Genomic DNA, 21,788 nt, shown 5'->3' on the forward strand with positions numbered 1-21,788 from the left:
CATATCACGTGAGATTCATTTAAAAATAGGTGCTAAAAATTCCAGTGACACTTTCCTTCATGCAAAATATTCCATTCCCTCACCAGTCATCTAGCATTCACCAATCAGGTAATACTTCTGAGAAAAAAAATAGATTTATAGCTTCATTTTACAGACAGAATGACTCAAACTCCAAAGAGGTAAAGATAGTCACCCAATCACAGAGCATCATCTTGAATTAAAAAATAATCTAAACTTATCGCTCTATTTTACACATGGACTAACTCACAGTCTAAAGAGGTGATGAAGATGGCTGCCCAAGACCACATACAAGAGGTGACAATTTAAAAATTCCATACTCTCCAAGTTTATGCTTTTGAGTCAAACAGTAGATTGGCCAGAGTCACTTCTCTCACGTGCAAACACCAGAAAAACTGCTTTATCTGCCAATATCACCATTAAATATTATGTCCCTCAAATTCTTCATGAAATTCATGGCAACCCATCTGAGTTAGCTTATCCCAAAGGTCTTTATTTTTGTTTGGTTTGATTTTCCGAGGCCCTATCTGAACAAAGGTTGTAAATCAAAAGGAAAAGGCTTGGATGGACTTCCTGAACATTTTGTAGGATGCTTGTCCTTTCAATGTTCTGTATTTCTTGGCCTTAGCATCTCCAACACTAGGTTCATTGTATTACACAATAGTGTCAACAAATGCTATGCACTAAAGGAAAAAAGCAATGGACCTATCATCTGCTTTCTATCCCATGTAACTTCCTAATCAATCTTTCCCTGTGATAACCTGGGGACTGAGAATACATTTAAAGCAACACTGAATCCTGTGAACATTGCCCATTCTCCAAAGGCATTTTTTTTTTTAAATCACAAAACAGGAAGTTCCAAGCCATTGAAACTCACCAGTATATTTGCTTGAAAGTCTTCTGGAACAACAAAACGGTACATGCCTATCCAGGCAAGCAGACTATTATAAAAGCAGATGTTTTGCTCACTTCCACTTCAGAGAAACACATTGTCAATTTAGTTAACATCCTCTAGTCATTTGAACAGGCTTCTCAGGAAGTCAGCAATGATATAACTCAAGTACAATATGATCCTTGTGTTCCCATTTATCTCATACTTACACATCTTAGCAGAAGATAGATGTGTGCGTGTGTGTGTTAAATGAATTAGAAGGAAGAAAAATGCTGGGCTACTCACTAGTCTCACTAAAACATCAACCCACAGGAGTGGGATTCAAAGAACAAAAGGTTCTTGGAGGGTGTGGGCATCACTATACATGGATGACATTCTTGCCAAGGATTTAGCACTGCCTGTTTCCCACAGCCAGCACAGAATAATTCACCCACACACACACTCTGTGTTGATCAACCACTGGAAAGGTGGTCTCCAAGCACCCCAGCACTCAATGTCAGGGACCTCAGCCCCTTGTGCAGTGATCTGGTCTCATCGTGCCTTGGGTAAAGTGGCCATGCTTCGTCAGCCAGCTCAAGAAGAGAGGCTAAGGTTGGGGGTCAAGATGAAGGGAAAACTAAGAAACAGCCTAAGACAAGCAAAGGGTGAAGTGTCAGGGAGGAAACAAAGTAAGACAGAAAAAGGAGAAAGAAAGAGAGAGGTAAACAGTAGTGACCCTGGCAAAAAAAAAAAAAACAAAACAGGCGACAGGCAGCAGGGGAGGAGTTGCTGAGAAACGGCATGGCTTGTGTCCACACCACAGCCCTGCTGTTAGAGAACTCATCCCACAGAATGGGGCCATTCAGTGTGACAGAACAGGACTGCCAGCCACAGTGCAGGGACAGCAGGAGCAAGAGCACTGAGATGCTCCTGAAGCATTATCATAGAAGGAGAGGAAAACTGCATTAATGACTGAACTAACTTTAGGTCTTTTCAAAACAAATATAGTCATCAAGCTAAATATTCCCAAGTCTCCAGAACACACATGGGTATGCACAAACATGTGTGCACAAACACACACACACACACACCTCTTTGCTGGCAACAAGATAAGCAAGTATTAGCCAGCATTATTGGGACAGGTTTTAGCCCTAATTTACAGAGCTTTTGAGATCATGCCCCAGTAAATTTTTTTAAGCTAATGTGTTCATACAGGAGCATCACAAGTAAGTTTATCCAAGTCACTGTTAAACCCACACCCTGTCTTACTAACTCAGACCATCTATTTAAGTAGCTAATCTCTCTCACTTGAGGATGTTAGCCAAGGCTTGTTGGTAAGGGTGAAGAGGGGCAAATAGCAGAGGGCAGAAGGGCCCCAGCTCCAGTTAACCTTTTTCTCTCTCTCAAACATCAATGCCACCCAAGTAGCACCAGAATCACAAGGCATCCAGACATCAGTGGGATTTGAACAAAGGGCCAAAGTTCTCTTTTTCAAATGTCTGCTTGGGGCCTTGCAAAGCCAGAATTTAACCTTATGCTACTGGGGTAATGTTCATTTGGGAGCACTTAAACTTAAATTACTCTTAAATCACTCCTCTGTACTAGACACACCCAGCTCTTGGCAGTGAACCAGAGTCTAGATGCACCGCCCACAACCCACTGTTCAAACCTGAAACTTGAAAGGCCTCAAAATCCAAAAAGTAAACACGGCTTCTTAATCACTTTTTTAAATCATCAGCTTCCTTTATCTCCAGCACCTTGTTTTTCTGTTGGGTCCTTCCAAGCAGAAGCGAGAAGTGAAATGCTAGGCCAGGATGGGTGTATGGAGGACCACAGTGTTCTGCAGCAGACACTACAGAGGGCACAGAAGAGGCTCATGCAGTTCAGCCCTTGTCCAGGGAAGGGGGTCAGAGCACAGCATCAAGCTAGGCCGCTGCTCTACCTTTATGAATGGTGTGACTTCGGGGAAGTTACTGAACCTCTGCCCCTTTGTTTTCCCATCTATAAAACAAGGATGATAGCAATGTCTAACTCATAGGACTATTGCAAAAATTAAATGAGTTAATATATGTAAGAGCTTAGAACAGTGCCTATGAGCTTTATTATTATCATCATCATTATTACCATTATTATTCCTTAGTTTATAAGCCATGGATCACTTCCCATTGCCTACCAGGGTAAATACACACACCCTGATGTAGCATTCCAGGTTGGAACTATCTTCTCCAACCTACATTTTTAGCCTCATCTCCCATTGCTATCTGCCATGCACCATGCACTTAAAACAAAGGAGGTGGTTCTCCCCATTTCCTGGACATATCTCATAATTCTCTGACTCAGCTCACATAGTTTTCTCTGCATTTCCACATTTCTATCAAAAGTGAATCCATCTTTCAAGACCATTCTCAAATGCTGCTTGAATTTCCAAATATTCATTGAACATGTAAAATCCTATAGTTTCTCACAGGATGTGGCTGCATATACTCTGGCTGTCAGTGTGCTTCTTCAAAGGTAACAACCAATATTGGGTGAACTACACTGGATATGCTCTAAATAATCTAGAGTATAAAGGGAAGGATCATTTTCATAATTAATTTATTTCTTTATTGCACTAATATAATGCCAGATTTTTAGAAGCCGCATGATCACAGCTTCTGTTCCACTAGTTATTCTTCACCTAAGTCTTCTGTCGAGCCTTCCCATAATTATGCAATTAATTTTTTAAACCTTAATGCACAATTTTACATTTGTATCTACTGAGAGACACCTTGCAGATCACCAGGCAGAGCTCCAACTTGAAAAAGTAATGTGGATAATACTTTGTTATCTTTTATATTGGCCATATACCCCGGTGAAGTCATCTAAAAAGCTTGAGAGCATTCTGTCTGCATCATAGATACCAATGTGAAATAATATAGGATGAGGACAGATTATTGCAGCCATCCACTAGTCTCCCCAATTTGACAGATCCAAGATCTTTAGATATAGTTATTTCACCAGATGTCTAACTCACCCTGCCCATTTTCATCACCTTATCCACAAAGACATCAAGAAATTTTATAAAACGCTTTCCTAAAACCAAGTTTTCACTATCTATTCCCTTCCCCTAGTAAGAATCTTTTTTAAGACTAAGGGGTTAATTTACATGACAAACATGTTTGTCTCCTAGAAACTACCACTCTTTTCTAATGCTCCAAAACAATGTCTGGATATATTTTTCATGTAATAGAAAAAAGAAATAGGAGACTGATGGGGAAGATTCACAATTCAGTGACAAGAAGCAGCCCAGAAATCTCAACCAGTCTGGGATATTTGTTCTAATGAATCTAAGGGTCAGATGAACTTCTAAATACAATGCAGCCACTCCTTAGCAGTTTATAACTGCCAAGTAGGAGCATACACCTCCTGGAACCTTTAGACTTTCGAAGGTTCGTAATCCTGTCCCCCAGTTGACCATTATATCAGGTGAGCCATGCAGCAGACTAGGAAGAGTTAAGATCTCTTGGGTTCAGTTTCCTGATATTTTAGAGAATCTTAAGTTACAACAATTCTACATTCCCGAATTGGGACATCCGTCCACGAGAAAGGTATTTCCCCACTCCCATCATGATCTAGAGCAAACACGAACAACCTCTGAATAGAGCAAAGAGTCTTGTGTGAGCAAACCTAGCCTAACACTCTAGACTGTGATCTGTTCGTTTCTAAATAGACTACAATACCTAGTCTCTGAAAATGCCACCCTATCCACCTGTAAGTCCCAGTATTCGTGCCCTTGTGTAGTCTCCTCTTCTCAAATCTGGGTTGGCCCTGGGACTGGCATTTGACCTATAGAATATAGCAGAAGCAACACAGCATGACTCCAATGTCAGGTCATAAAAAGCCTTGCAGCTTAGAATGCTCCCTCCAGCAACCCAGCCACTGTGCTGTTAGAAGCCATATGCAAACATTGATGTCCTCAAGAACCTCAACTGAACTCTGACAGCCAGTAGCAAGCAGCCATTCGATTGAGCCACTCGAACATCCAGCTTAGTAGTCTTCTAATGACTGCAGCCCCAAGCCAACATTTGACCACAACCACATGAGACCGCAAGTGAGACCACCCAGATGAACTCAGTCAACACCTAGAACTACAAAAAGTAATAATAAACTGTTGTTTCAAGCCATTAAGTTTAGGGTTGATTTGTTACACAGAAATATCTGGAATCAGACCCAACTTGGAGACTGTGGATAGCAGAATCTACTTTTATTCTAGGCCTGGAAATGCCAAAGATGACTCTGGGGTACCAGGAACTTACAGCCAAGTTGTCCCGGGCCTCAGATATTTGAGGCCTATGGATGACTCAAAACTCTGAAATAAAGATCAACCAGAAGAACTGAGCTCTCTGGCACTGTGTCCTAATTCGGACTGTTGGAGAATATCACACAACAGTAAAATCTTATGTAACTGCAAATTCACTCAAGTGGAATTTCAACAAATCACAAATTCATTATATGTGATCTTTAAGTTTTCAAAGTTTGAAATAATTTCTTTAACTTCTAGCATCAAAATTGGATTGAAAGAGCTACTCTTCAAATTAAAAATCAATAGATGTTTATAATCATGGGCTCATAAAATATTGAAAACACCATTCATTCCATATTATTCCACACACAGTGCAAGGTAATGAGTATGCAACTGGGGTCAAAGGAGACATAACCTTTGAGCAAGCAATCCAGCATGAAAGGTAAACTCTATAAAGTAAACAAACAAATGATTACAACTTCAACATGGAATGCAGTAATAAAGAAGCAACGGTAGAGGAAATTCTCATCAAGCATGTCTCTCTGGAGAAGAAATATTTAATCTGACACCTGAAGGATGAGAGAAGTTCCCAAAGTACTTTATACAAGTTACAAGGCTTGATAATTAAAATTCTTATGTAGTAGATAATTGTGGTGAACTGTATTTTTTCTCCATTGACTTGCCTAGGTACTCAGAGCACTTTAAAGTCTTCCCCTAGCATTAGTACTACATTTCAAATTTTGAATTTCATAAAACCACCTCCCTCCTAACTACTCACCTTCCTCTCACTCTTCTGCACTGTCTTGTTCCCCAAGACCTCCCCAATGTGGACCTCATCCCAGTTCTGCATGTGGCCCCTTTGTGTGACCCTCATGGACACATTCTCCAGGTTCATCCCCAGCAGTCCTCCTGCACATGACTGACAGTATCAGCCCCCTGCTACCATGCACCATGACCCTGAGAAGAAGCACCCTACCTCACATCCCACCTGACCCTTGGCCCTCACCTGCTCTTCCAGAGGGAGGAACTTGACGTCTTACAAGTAATCATGTATTTACTAGTATATAATTTTCTGAAATTATTTTCAAGTAATACATGGACTTTTGATCTTATTGGTCAGTCTAATAGGCAATGGAGGGCTCACACATCTGCTTCAGCACAAATCAAGGCCTGCCTGACATTAAGACTGGCTTCCTGGTGTGGTTGACATGGTTAGTTGCATCCCCAATATTCACTCCATTTATCTCCCTTTTGTGCTGCTTGGGTGGGATTAACATCCGTGGCAGAGTCAATTGGCTGATCAGCAAAGATTCATGCCACCTTCCACAGGATGGAGTGGATGCTGGAAAGCAGATGCCCAGTCAAGGCATCTTCTCACACTTTACACTTTTCTTGACCTAGGAGGGGTCACATGATTAGTTCTCACCAGTGGAATTTGAGGGGATGTGATGTGTGTCATTTCTGAGCTAAAGTAGTTGAGAAGTAGATGTATCTTCTCCAAGGTCTCTTTCTCTGTTTGCAGCAATTTTGGAGTGCCACGTTGAAGATGGAAGAGTGCTAAGATACTGAATAAGCTCCCGGAGGTGAACCAATCATTAGGATTAGCAACACCCATATCAGTCTATGAGATAACTCAAAAATAAATGTTTACTTAATAAATGTATTAATCCAGAGAGAAGTTGGGATTTACCTGTTATAGCACCTAGCTCTCCCATATTAATATGGCATTATTCCAAGCTCCAGCGATGGATTCAGACTTGGTTCAGAGATGGGCATGTATCCCACGTCTGAGCCAATCAGTGCATAGTGTTCCTCTAGCCACAGAAGTGTCTTCAAAAGCTGACATATTGCCTAACTCAGTCCAAATAGAAGAAAGATTATGATTTCTTTTCAAAGTTTTGGAGAAAATAAGCTTTGTCTTTCCTACTGAATATGAATAACAAAGTATATAGTGAAGCATTTTGTGATAGTCTGAAGCCAACACACAAGAAAGAAGGGCCAAGAGCAACATTAAGAATAATAGAACCAGAGTCTTGATCAAACTGTGCCTGGGCATGTAATCTATTAGATTTTTCTGTTTCCTAAGCTAATACATTCCCTTAATTTTTAAGCCAGTTTAAATTTGGTTTTCTTCATTAATAACTAATATCTTCCAAGTATATACTTCATTATACATGAAACTCTTGTAATCAGTATAGGGAAAAGGAATAAATTAAAACCAATTGCAATTTAAACGTAATTCACAGTTCACAAAACCCCAAGTATTAAGATAGGATATAGAATTGGCACATCAATAAAACATTAATCAAAATTCATAAGTATCTATACCTATGACATGCACTATATCAGTCAGAATAGGTTAAGTTATGCTTCCATAATAACTAACTCCAAAATCTCAGTGAGTTATGACAAGTTTATTTCTTGCTAATGCTATGCTATGTGTCCCATTCTGGGCCACCTGTGCCTCATCTTCATCATTCCTCTGGGCCTTAGACTGCTAAAATAAGCCTCTATCTGGAACAGGAAAAAGACACAACACAGTGAACCACATGGTGAATCTTAAAAACTTCTGTTGCGTGTATTGGTCAGAGCAAACCTGGAGTCACAGAGATAATTCTTTATAAGAGACGTAGTGAATATTTGATTTGAGCAATATTAAGATATTTTATTCAAATTTTTAATTCAAAAAAAATTAATATTTTATATGAACAGTAGATTTCTAAAGTTGATAAATCCTAAATTACCTACTGAAAGAATAATTAAGACCCTAAAGAATAATCAGGCCCAACCTTACCATTTGTCAGCCCACAGATCAGAATGTGAAAATAAGTTCATCCAAGGTTGAAAGAAGTTGGGCTGTCAATAAATAAGTGTTGAAAAGTCTTCTCCAAAACATTGTCTGTCACCATTCTAAGATTTTAATGACTACTACTAAGGTGCTGGTCAGAAGAGAGAAACACTAGAAAAAATACTGACACTTTAATGGAATTTGAGGAGAAACCTACTTGTAGGAGTCTGTCCATCTGTGCTATTCTAATATTTTATTTTACTACTAAGGCTTCTCTTCTGTAAGGGGTGGTGGTAACAGTAGCAGCTTTACAGAGGTCATAGAACTGAGGAAAAGGATTTTACTGAGAATTTCAAAGTGCTAAGCACACTACAAATATGACGTCATGGAAACATCACCACACCCTTATGAAGTCGGTGGTCTCATCGCCGTGTTATAGAGGTGATGTCAATGTCCAAGATCTCAGAGCTACGAAGTAGTAGACACAGATTTAAACATGTGCTCTGCCCCTAAATCCTATGCCTCCCATTAATCAAGGTTTGCCAGAAAGAGAGACAGGCTCTGAACTCAACAAAATTATGAGGAGGTGATCCCAAGCTTATGTCACCCTCCCTTGTCCAATCAGTGCATGCCTTTGTGAAGAAATCAGATATTCTGGGGGATAAGGGTCAATGCATTCTCCCACAGAGGGCATGAAGCCTTTGGCCACCCACCTGAAGCCCCACCAGTGACACTCTAGGTCTCCATAGGCAGGAAGAGGCAGCACTGGGAGGGCAGAAGTCTTTTCACATTGCCACCTGTCATGCTAAGGACCACCCTAAGATTGGAGTTCAGGAAAACAGGATGGTGGCAGAAAATGGAAAGAAGTCTGTTTGGTGATCAAGAAAGCTTCATTTGGTGAAAAACCCAGACCAGAGCAAGATTAAGGAATCAGGAGGCCAGGTGCTGAGGTATAAAGGAATAGACTGGAGGCACAGCAGTGAGAAGTAGGAAAGCACTTGGAGTTATCTCAGGACAGGATCGGCTGAAGAAAAATTAGTCAGTATGCTGACTGTTCTCTATTTGCATAGCCACACATCTGGGTAGGTCAGCGCTTCTGTGACTTTAACCCCACTGAGCCAACTCCTTACTGATAAGCCTGCACCCTCTGATGGCTCTGGCTTCTGTGCAATGGAGAGATTTGACACTATTCATTGAGGGTTTCACTACGTATCTGTGGCCAGTTTTTTATTTTCCTTGCAAATTGTTATTGGTAATATATCTATAACCTGCAAGTATGGGGCATTATCATAAGTGTTCTATTCAAAGAAGCTAGAGGACCACGTGGGCTAATTCAATACCAATATAAATGCCATTTTTTAGTTAACAAAGCATTTTCCAATGTATTAGCTCATTTGAACCTCACGCTAATTCTGTGAAGTAAATATTCTCATTCCCGCTTTACAGATGAGAAAACTGAGGTTGGGGTCTATTAACTATCTGTCCAAAGTCTCAAAGCCAGTGGCAGAGATAGAATTTGAATTTGGGTCTTCTGACAATATGATATTGCCCTAAGGAAAGGAATTCATAAATCAGAGAGAACAATTGTGGGCACTGGCAAAGAGGAATGCATTGGAATGGAGAAGAAGGTCCATATGACAGCTGTAAGATTATTTCAAGGAGAAATGAAGACAAATTGGAATTAAGCTCTCTTTTAATTATACATTTACCAGTGATCTGTCATTGAGAAAGAACTAATACATAGAGTATCAATTTTCAGTAAATATAAATGGCAAATAAGGCATTTAATGAATTGCAAATGACAGTGTTTCTAAGAGTAGTTATCAATCACTAGTAAAGGCCTTCCCATTTATTAATCATATATTTCATTTCAGCAAAGAATCTAACAAAATGGCATAAAAAGAATACAGAGCTGTGCAACACTTGCAGAGAATTAAAAAGAGAAAGAATACAGAGATGGTGCAGATGGTGACTGGGGAAGGTAGGCATGAAAAACAAACCTTCTGCTTTATCCATTTCAAATGTGAAGGGAAGACAAGAGAGAAGGAAAATATTTAGAAATGGGATTTTAAAATAGTCGGGTAACTGATAAAACATTAAGAAAACTACAAATTGTGAGCCGAGATCGCGCCACCGCCCTCCAGCCCGGGCAACAGAGCGAGACTCCATCTCAAAAAAAAAAAAAAAAAAGAAAACTGCAAATTCATCCACTGTAGGGTAGGTTCTTAAGCCAACTAACAACAACAAAAAAAAGTGAAAAGGAAAGAATCTTGGCCAAAAGTAAAGAGCAGTTCAGAGAAGATAAAAGAGCAAAAATCTGACTGCTCGGAGAGTCACCATGGTTATGGAGAGGGCTCCAGTACACTGAGTTGCCAAATTATCTCGGAGATTGAGCTTATCAATTCACACAGTTTCAGGTATTTAGCCTGGCCAGAGTTTTATTCAAAACAAAGGTTAATTTAAAAAAAAAAAATAGAAAGTACTCTCATGCTCCCTTCCCCTACTTCATCCTGCCAACCTATCAAAAAAAAAAAAAAATCAGTAAGTCTCCTTGGCCAACTGAATGATTTTAATATCATTATAAAGTCTTAATAGTTTGTTCTGGATGTGCTAGTAAAGCCACCATGCAAAGGATTTAAGGCAGCGTGAAATTATCAGGAGAATGAAAACCCAGTAGCATCTCCCAAAGCTATTATAGAAGGCATGGTTCAAGAAAGGAATATCCGCAATCACAAAACAGGAAAAGAGAGTCAGGGCTGCAAAGGAGAGCAAAAAATATCTACAAATGGTTACTGCAACTGGTCAATTAAATTTAGCCTTTCTTCTAGTGTTTAAATTACCAAATCATTTTACACATTTATACAAGGGCAGAAATGTTTGCAACAAACTCTGAAGCAAACCAAATTGTCATTTTTTCTCAGGGAGCCTAATAATTCAACTCCTCATTCAAATAACATTGCATATTTATGAGGCTGGAGTCTAATTAAATTACATCAGTCATCAATCTGATTTTGCTAAATTTTCTTTTCACATAACTATTAATGGAAATATGTGAACCCCCAAATATGAGCCTTTAAATATTGAGTTATTAGCACTGTGTTTTCTAAAGAAACCCTCTTATAGGTACCCCAAATGTGCTCCACCTTGCACATCCCCTTTCTGCTACACATCTGTTTTTCTTCCACATTCTTTCTTCTGCCATCCTGTATCCCACCCCACCACTCCCAGAATCCAAATGGCAGAAAAGTGTGAATGAGCACAAACCAATCTTGTTATTACAACCATTTCCTTCTGCTTACTCTCAAAATAAGTTTCATAAGAGAGAATTAGGTCACTTATAAAATTACAAAAAGAGTCCTTCATCCAAAATCATTCACCAAGTGGAAGCTTCAAAAACATTAACTGATGGCATCATGACAACTCTGGCCTGACCTTGCGCCTTCATCTCCACTGGGTTCAGAATATTGGGTCTAACTTTTAGAATACAGCTTCCTATTTTATCTCAATGGTATGTAAACACTCTATAGCAGAAACTATTTTATTTAACACAGTGAAAATGAAATGAATAATTTCTGTGTAGTGAAAAAGATGTCTCTCAACTAGAGATACTCAACTCTCATAAAACAAGTCACAAAACTGCCTCTGATAGCAACGAATGTATGCAGTCTAGCAGCTAAGAAATAGGTAAGCCAGCATTCTCTTACCAGTTTCACCCCCTCGTATGCATTGCCTAGAAAAACTTACCCTCATCTTCCTTATTTCAAGCCTCAACTGTAGAATAGAATCATTCTATTTTCTTTAGTTTATCATATAGTATGCTACAAAACTCCTCTTGCACCATAACTTATAATCCTCTTAAAATACATAGATTATCTCAAATAGTTATGATTCTGAAGCCCCACTCCTGAGGCTAGAAAATTCTACTCTTGGTTCAGTTCCTAGCATTTTATTTTATTTATTTGTTTGTTTATTTATTTATTTATTGAGACAGGGTCTCACTCTGTCGCCCAGGCTGGAGGGCAGTGATACAATCTTGGCTCACTGCAACCTCCGGCTCCTGGATTCAAGCGATTCTCTTTCCTCAGCCTCCTGAGTAGCTGGAATTACAGGCACATGACACCACGCCTGGCTAATTTTTGTATTTTTAGTAGAGACAGAGTTTTGCCATGTTGGCCAGGCTGGTCTCAAACTCCTGACCCCAGGTGATCCACCTGCCTCTCCCTCCCAAAGTGCTGGGATTATAGGGGTGAGCCACCACACCCGGCCCCTACCATTTTATATTTTATATTCACCTTACACTGGCATTATAATTTTAAAACTCAAAATTCTCATAAAAACCTGGCTTTAATCTCTCTCTTCAACAATTGAACCATCATATTCCTTTACAGTTGTTTCAAAGGAAATTCTAAAAATTATAAAACTCAAGTGATCATTTTGGGGGAACAAAACAAAGGGGCAATTAGATTAAACAGCATTGAAATAAACTGCAAAATCCAAATGAAATCTCTCAGAGGTTTGTGCAAAATTATTAATAGTTTTGAAACAAGCAGTTAAAACTAAACTGAAGGAGTGTGGGCCCTTCAGGTGTCCAAAGATATACACCTGCACACATTTTATAAATACACACTCATGCCTCTTTACTGACTTAGTCCTCTCTTTGAGTAAAGCCATTCTTCTTCGGCATAAGTACACACAAATGACTGTGTTTCTCAACAGGGGCTGTTTCTGTGTCCGTCCCACTGATCTCAACTAAACCTCTGGAACCATTAGGAACACAGACCAAATGTACACTCAGGTGCAACTGAACATACCTAGGCTGTCCAACAACAACAAATGAGATTATTTAATGAATTTTCATGTATATGGAAGTCTGTGACTGATAGCATTGATTAAAACCAACCAAGCATAAGGGCCACTGGCGTTCAACATCTAAACTTCCTAAAATATAGCCCGATCCCACCCTAAAACCTAATATCCTGTTTTTTAACATTTCTGAGTAGACAGATGTATTTTTTTTTCTGGTTTCCCTGCACACCTTCTGTAGAATTCCCATTGCTTCCTTTGCATGGGAAGGTTGGCAGAAACATTTATGTCTGGAATTCTAGAAAACCAAAAGACAAAAGTGGCTAGCAATAGTAAAGTGCTCTCTCATAAAACAGCTGCTGATTCTGGGGTTTTTTTCTATTGTTTACCTTGTTGTTTAATCTGAAGAAACATTATTGTCTCCTTAGAAATGGCCACCAGATCAAAATGGTCAAAAAGATATCAGAGCTTCTGGATTCTCCACAAACATCCACTCTCTTTGATGAAGTTTCCCCACCAATGGTCTTTCACAACTGAAAATCTCTCATCTATTGCGGCTACAAAGGCCAGAAATCATAGGCAGAAAGCAAGATCATTATCTAGTTTAAAGACAACCCTATGCCTGTAAAAACTGAAAGGAAGCCCTATATGAAAATATATATAATGCTGGAAGTAGCCCCCAATTGTAGCATTTGGAAATAGCCCTGCTATCTCCCTATTGTTTAATCAAAATGACCTCCTGCTTCCCAGTTTCTCATGTCTGGGACTCACATTGCTCTCCACTACCTGAGTCCCATCCCCAAAGACCCTGATTTAATTGGATTGGGGTTATTATTTTTAAGCATTCCAAGTGATTCTATGCAGCCATATTTGAAAGTCACTGTCTCTTCTCTTAACTTGTCCACTGCTCTTTCCCTAAAAGTAAAAAAAGATTGATGGCTTCCAGCTTCATCCATGTCCCTACAAAGGACATGAACTCATCCTTTTTTATGGCTGCATAGTATTCCGTGGTGTATATGTGCCACATTTTCTTAATCCAGTCTATCACTGACGGACATTTGGGTTGGTTCCAAGTCTTTGCTATTGTGAATAGTGCCGCAATAAACATACGTGTGCATGTGCCAAACACCACATGTTCTCACTCATAGGTGGGAATTGAACAATGAGAACACTTGGACACAGGAAGGGGAACATCACACACCGGGGCCTGTCATGGGGTGGGGGGAGGGGGAGGGGGAGGGATAGCATTAGGAGACATACCTAATGTAAATGACGAGTTAAAGGGTGCAGCACACCAACATGGCCGATGTATACATATGTAACAAAACTGCACATTGTGCACAGGTACCCTAGAACTTAAAGTATAATAAATAAATAAATAATAAAAAATTAAAAAAGAACTAGATCTGAGAGCTCATTAGGCTTTCCTTATCTAAATTCTACAGGTTATTCAATTAAGTAGCTAGTCAAATACTTTGTTGCAGGCCCAAGTCATTTGGATATTAAAACAAAATTGAGGATAAGTGAACGAGACTTGGTCTCAAGTATTGTACAAAAAAAAAAAAATTAGAAAGTTGTAGCTAGCTTTCCTTGCCCTAAAAATATGCTGGTGAGCTTGGGCATATTTACTGTCACAATACATTGTTTAGGAAATGAAAATCTGAATCTAGCACCATCTATTCACTGGTAAATGATAAGGTATAATTAGCTTGTGATGTCAGGCAATGAAGTAATGAAGTATCCCTAAGTCATTCATTCAACCAAGACATTTGGATCTCCCTAAACAAAACTAAAATCATAATGTAATAGAAAATCACAATGCAGATAACTTGAGGAAGAAAATGAAAGATGAAGGGATGACCAGCCCCTGTCATAAAAAGAAGATTTCTCATTTTAAATTGCAGCAAAATTCCTCTTTACTAAGAGTTGTATGAAATCATTTCTTTAAGTTAAAGTGTCTTTTTTCCAAAACCTTATTACGTTTTATGAGCTTTGGAATGCCCAGGCAATGTAGTGTTCTACTTTTATTTCTGGATTTAAAAAAATAAGGCAGTGGAGCATTCATTCAGATTAAGTTCTTCGACTTTATTGTAAAGCAGATCAAGGTTTGGATCCTGGCTCTGTACTTAAAGCTGAGAGGCCTGGAGCAAAGAACAAACATGTCTCCAGAGCGCTCATCTCTAAGCTAAGACAATAATATCCTCCACCTCATAGAGATGTGAGGATTAACTGCAGTGACGCATGAACACTTAACAACCTTGACTGGCGTTATTACTTATTGTTGCTGTTATAAATTATCTCCATTTTACAGATGATGACATTCAGGCACAGAGAAGTAAATAGCTGGCCAATGCCCACACAGCTAGGTAGTGATAGAACCAAGCCATCTAATTTAAAATATGCTTTGAAAAATGTTAACTAGAGTAATGCCCTCATGGAACAACCTGTAAACATCCACACCAAAAAAATACGCATTTGGAACAAATATTGTGCTCTAAGGAATTAAAACTGCAAAACCTTAATAATGTGGTTCCAGAGTCTACATTCTTAATACCCTCTTAGCATTTTTAATATTCTATAATTTCTAGAGTTTATAATAAGAAATTCTGTGTGTGTTAAATTTACACAGCTTTTTGCAGCTGATAAAAGCTTATACATATGCCATCTTATGTTAGCATTGCTGGTCTGGAAGAAGCAAACAGAGGTAGTTATTGTTCCTCTCTTACACTTGAGGACACTGAGGCTCAGAGGGTTAATGCCCTGCAGAAGGATACCATACTGATGAGTAGCAAACTTGAGACTCAAACCCCTACATCCTGACGTCCCAGCCAGCATTATCTGCCAGAAAACATGTTTACGGTACCCAAAATATACTGAAGTTTTGAGATGATCATGCCTAAGAAAAAAAACAAGTCCCTATCTTCAAGGCAGGGAGGGCTCAAACCACCACAGAGAGCATTTTCCTCTTAGGAAAGTTATTAGTAATTAACAAGTTTCATAATGACATGTTATGACATGGTTAGATAATTACTCCAGAAGCAGTAGAAGGAAACAAATGTCACATTCTACAAGTCCTGGCCAATGCCAAGGATTCACTTGGAAGGTTAACTAAGATGGAGCTCATTATACTGTATTAGGTATCAGAGTATTTTGTCTTCTTGAAGATAAAACCTTGGTGACTGATATTACCATAATTTGAGGGCAGGAAGAGAGATCTGATATACAGACCATGAGGCACTTTGAAAACCCTAGACATATAATGCTCTTTACCTTGACATTTCCCATCCTCTAATGATCCATCTACCCAGTATTTTTAGGTCAAAAAAATATATATGATACAATGCTGCTTCATGGGTCAAACCACGGTCTCTGCTGGTATTTTAATACTGCATCATTATCAACAGAATACGTAAATCACTCGCATCTTAAGCATTTAGGCAAATGGGGAATTTTGCTTAGAATTTCAGACTGTGCCCAAAAGTAACGATGTTCAATGCACTGATTTCTGTGCCAAGCCTAGTGGCTGGAACATTGGCCTGGATGCATACACATAGCTCAGCAAGATGGTTGGCAAAGACAGTTGGAAGAGAAGGCAGCGCTTTTTATTCTTATTTCTGTTTCATGAACAAGAAAATCACATGCCAGCCTGAGAGACAAGCCACTTCTGTGAGTCTATGTCAGTTTGGGGGTAGCACTATCTTCTACTGGATAAAAATTGAACCTAGCAGAAAGATACACCTTTGGAAACCATGGAGACTTCAGTTTGGGCATTTTAATCAGATCTTTGCTCTCAGACAGTGGTGCTCTTGTAAGTGGCAAGAAGCTGGAGGAATGAGATCCTTTAAAGAGAACTTGTTCTTGAACTGTGATGGGAAAGTTTGCTCTAACTGCACAAAGGATAAAATACGCTAAAACTGTGAGCATGGAAGGAGTAATTTGCCCATCTGCAGACCCAAGGCTTGTATTTCTATAAAGTGTTTATGGGCTATGTAAATACATCCTACATCTTACTCAGTTATTGCAATCAGCATTTCCCTAACAACAGACAAATGTGATAGGCAGACTTTCCAGGAAAACATCAGGCTGACACAGTGGCTCACTCCTGTAATCCCAGCACTTTGGGAGGCTGAGGCTTGCAGATCATTTGAGCGCACAAGTTCGAGACCAGCCTGGGCACCATGGTGAAACCCTGTCTCAGCTACTCCAGAGGCTGAGGCAAGAGAATCGCTTGAACCCAGGAGGCGGAGGTTGCAGTGAGCCAAGATCGCGCCATTGCACTCCAGCCTGGGCGGCAAGAGCGAAACTCCATCTCAAAAAAAAAAAAAAAAAAAAAAAAAAAAATAGGAAAACAAAATATCTGGAGAAGAGACAGGCTTAGGATTCAGTATTCCAAGCTCACAAAACCAGTTTGTAGTCATGGATATTTTTGTCCCTGTTAATAAACCATTTTCAGGGGTATATGTATGTCTGTCAAATGTCGGTGTTCAATATTTTCAGGAAATTGAGTGTTTATAGGATTTAATTCATCATGCCTTACATATGCTAGGTACTTGATAACTATTCATTAATTCAATTTGATTGATCTAACTTAAAATATACTTTGAAAAATGTTAATAGAGTAATGCCCTCATGGAACAACCAGTAAACATCCACACCAAAAAAGTATGCATTTGAAACAAATATTGTGCTCTAAGGAATTAAAATTGCCAAGTAAATTAATCCCTTAAAGATTTATATGAATAATTTTAATTCCTTGAATGGTACCTTTTCAAATCCAATCTAAAATGTCCAATATGTTTGCAATCTGATATAATCCAATGAGTTTTAATAAGCAAAATAGTTCTTGCCAGTAGAACCAAAACCCAGCTATTCCATTTTTGTAACCTTCTGTGTAAAAGAATGGTCTGAACTAATTTTTTCTGAATTTTTTATATTTAATCAACAACATCATTGCCAAAGAAAACCACTTTTCAGAAGTCTCTCTATCCTGGTTTATAACTTATAATCAAAAACTGGAATTTTGCATCTGATGGGCTTTAGTGTGTAACACTATACTGTCATATTTTTTATGCTATAGTTAAAAGTAAAAGATAGTTTCCATTATAAAAATTTTCCCATAGTCTGATTACCCAGTGAAAAACATTTTTCTATAAAAATGGTCTTCATAATTCATAAGCTAGAAATTATTGTGGGTAATTTTTTAAAGAACATCAAAAAAGTTTTGGTGGGTCTAGTAGCATCAGTTGGCTTTAGGTACATGTACAGGATAAGGCAGTATGATAATAATGTCCCACACAAACAAGGAAATCACTTAACAACAACAAAAAAGCCTTGAGGCCTGAAACTCTGACAACTTACTTATCCTTACCCAGTTTGGGCTACATGGATTGATTTCAGCTACAGCCTGTTCCAAGCAGCAGGAAGAAATGGAAATGGAGCATAATATAAGACCTGGAATAATCCAGTAAGCTTGAAATAGCACAGATATATCACAGTGGATTTTAGAAAGATATACCTTAGCCCTGGTTTTAGACCCTTGATCCTCCAGAAGCCAAAGATGCTTGGAAATCTGATCTGCCCTGACAGTGAAGCAACCCTCTATGACCTTCCCAAAGCCCTGCTGTGCCCGTGTCTCAGAGGCCAGCACACTTCACCCTGAACTGTGAGCTTCCTTTAATTGCAGACTTCACTTTCATATTCCTTTGGGTCCTGGTTTTGGGAACTTCTCTGTCTGTTTTGTTCTGAAAACTGGACACTACCCAAATGTCATCCACAGGGAATTGGTTCAATGAAATGTGTTAGATCTAAACAATAGAGGATCTTCTGCCTTTAAAAAGAATGGTTTAGATTGATACATACAGACAAAAATCCAAGGTATATTAAGTTTAAAAAAAGAAAAAGCCCTTTATTTCTTTCTCTTGTCTGATTGCTCTGACTAGGACTTCCAGTACTGTGTTGAAGAGGAGTGGTGAGAGTGGGCATCATTGTCTTGTTCCAGTTTGCAGACGGAATGCTTTCAACTTTTCCCCACTCAGTGTTATGTTGGCCGTGGGTTTGTCACAATAAAATAATGCTTTTAGTACATTGAGGTATGTCCCTTAAATGCCAATTTTGCTGAAAGTTTTAATCCTAAAGGGATGCTGGATTTTGTCAAATGCCTTTTCTGCATCTATTGAGATGATCATGTGATTTTTGTTTTTAATTCTGTTTATATAGTGTATCATATTTATTGACTTGTGTATGTTAAACCATCCCTGCAAGTGGTACGAAACCCACTTGATCATGGTGGATTATCTTTTTGATAAGTTGTTGAATTTGGTTAGCTACTATGTTGTTAAGGATTTTAGCATCTATGTTCATCAGGATATTGGTCTGTAGTTTTCTTTTTTGGTTACGGCATTTGCAGCGACCTGGATGAGATTGGAGACTATTATTCTAAGTGAAGTAACTCAGGAATGGAAAACCAAACATTGATGTTCTCGCTGATATATGGGAGCTAAGCTATGGGGATGCAAAGGCATAAGAATGATACAATGGACTTGGGGGGAAGGGTGGAGAGGGGATGAGGGATAAGACTACAAATATGGTGCGGTGTATACTGCTCAGATGATGGGTGCACCAAAATCTCACAAATCACCACTAAAAAACTTACTCATGTAACCAAATATCACTAGTAACCCAATAACCTACAAAGAAGAAAAAAAAGAAAAGGCAATTTGCTGTAAAAAGTTGTAAATCTATATGTGTGTATGTGCTAATATATGCATGGGGGAAAAAATCTGCTGGAAGCTACACTAAAGGATGAATGGTGGTCATCTGCAGGCAATTTATGACAAAAAAGAAAGAAAATAACTTTCATTTTTCTTTTATACATTCTTTTCATTTAAAAATTATTGTGTATAAATTTTGTAACAAGAAAAATATTGTGTATAAGATAATGAAAAAAGATTGATAAAAACTTTAAGATGTTTTATAATAAACATGCTAAGGTGAATCAAGTCTGAAAAAATGGTTGAACCCCCATTCAACCATTTAGAAATTTAGAAATCCATGAGCTGCTAAAATTGTATGAAAATGTTTCTTGCATATGTATTTTCTGGAAAGAAGCTCCATACTTTCTATGAGATTCTCACAGGAGTCTGGGACCCAAAAGAAGGTCATGAACTATGACCCTAGCCAAAACCAAGATAGTTATTCCATCCCTCCATTCGTTTTTATTATCATTTTATCATGAAACATTTTATTACTAATTTCATAGTTCCCACCAAAGGTAAAGTCTATGCTAAGCATAAAAGCTGTGGGTCTTAGTCTTACCCTCATTTAAAGGAGTTCCCATTGACTTAGGAGCAGTCCTAAGTGCACAAGAAACCATATATGGCTGTTCTTGGTAAAAGAATACTCCTAACAGGCACTAAAAGCCTGTAATCATTCAGGACTTGAGGATAGTTGTCCAAGACACAGACAGTCCTATTTTCTCTATAGAGATGGTCGATTTGTGAAATGACAGATGGGGGTTAGAGGAGTGGGGAGGGGCAGAGAAGAAGAAGTCATGTTTGCACTTGAATTAAGGGAACAGAGCTGAGTGAGTTGGGTTAATTTAATCAGTAAAACAAGATTCAATACATTATCTATCAACCTTAAATTGTTTGAAAGAATCTTTAATCATAAAAGTGCATTTAAATATACAGCAAAGTGCTTGACACCATGCTCTATATTAATAGAGCATAAATATTAGGCAGCAAAACTGCCTACATTGGTGTTAGGATTTAGGTAAAAACTTGGCTTCTGATGACTTGTAAACTGAATATTCCCAAATCCCTAGGAATTACATGAGTCCACAGAATGTTTTACCATTTCTACCTTGACTCCTTTGACATTCTCCAGAATCAGGTCTAGTACAGAGTTTAAGATCAATAACAATTTGTGATTTAAGTGAGGGGTCATGGGCTATACCTGCACTGGCAAAATGAGGGACATTATTGGTGAAAATTAGGAATAATACTCCACTTTCCAGGTGGTTTATCACTGTCAAAATAGGTCAATTGTGGATTTAGTATGCACTTGAAATGTCAGATATCCCAGAATTCTGGTGCCGACATTACTTAACTGCACAGGTTTTGCAGCCAAAGAAATTGAAGGGGTTCACATAATCCACCAAAGCCCATTGCTAACCACCATCACCTAATCATATTGATATCTGCCATATGCAAAGCATAGTATTAGGCCCTATACAAAACAGAAATGGGCTCTCCAGGAGTTTTACAGTTTACCTAGAAAAATAAGATATATACCATGAAGACAAGCAATTTACAATAAAATGCCAAAATGATGATAGATAAAGACAATTCCATACTATTGGAATGAAATAACATAGAAGTCATATCTCCAGGAGAGATCATGAAGAAGCAGGAGTTCAAATGATATCTTAGAGGAGTTAGATTTTGACAGTCAGTGTACAGTATGGGTAGATTTACAAACTATGGCAACATTATGGCCAAAATTTGGATGGTAGAAACACAAGAGTAGGCTGATAAGAGACTGAGAGGTACAGAATGAGTAAACAAGGTAGGCTGAATGGACCAGTCTTGAATAAGACAAGCCTGAAAAGTCAATAAAATAATGTATTGAACTCTTATTCTATTTAAGGCACTCTAAATGCATTAGTTTGATCAAATCCTCACATGAGGTAAGTACCTCTAGTCCACAAGTAAGGAAACTGAGGCACAAAAAGGTTACATGGCTTGCCTTCATTTCAACCAGCTAGTAAATGGTGGAGCCAGGATTCAAACCCAGGCAAATCTCACTCCCGACCTGTACTCAAGAGTCACCACATTCTTCTGGCACAAAAGTAGAGCCCCTCAACAGCCAAGCTAAGGAATGTGAGATTCAGCATCAGGTATAAAGATTGAGAATGAGGTGATAACTCATTGATAATGCTTATATGCATGGTTCATCACTACTCAGAATCTTCGTCTAAAAGAATTGCATTATCCGATGATATTCCCAACAATATTCACTGATAGTGA

General features: G+C 38.6%; 1 protein-coding gene across 8 annotated transcripts in view; it reads right to left on the reverse strand.

Annotated features, from left to right (window-relative positions):
- Nucleotides 1-21,788, reverse strand: part of MECOM (MDS1 and EVI1 complex locus) — a 580,330-nt gene that overhangs the window by 548,918 nt on the left and 9,624 nt on the right. The window lies entirely within an intron of this gene.

This window comes from Pan troglodytes, chromosome 2 (genome assembly GCF_028858775.2).
Source record: "Pan troglodytes isolate AG18354 chromosome 2, NHGRI_mPanTro3-v2.0_pri, whole genome shotgun sequence".
In the NCBI taxonomy this organism is placed as follows: Eukaryota; Metazoa; Chordata; class Mammalia; order Primates; family Hominidae; genus Pan; species Pan troglodytes.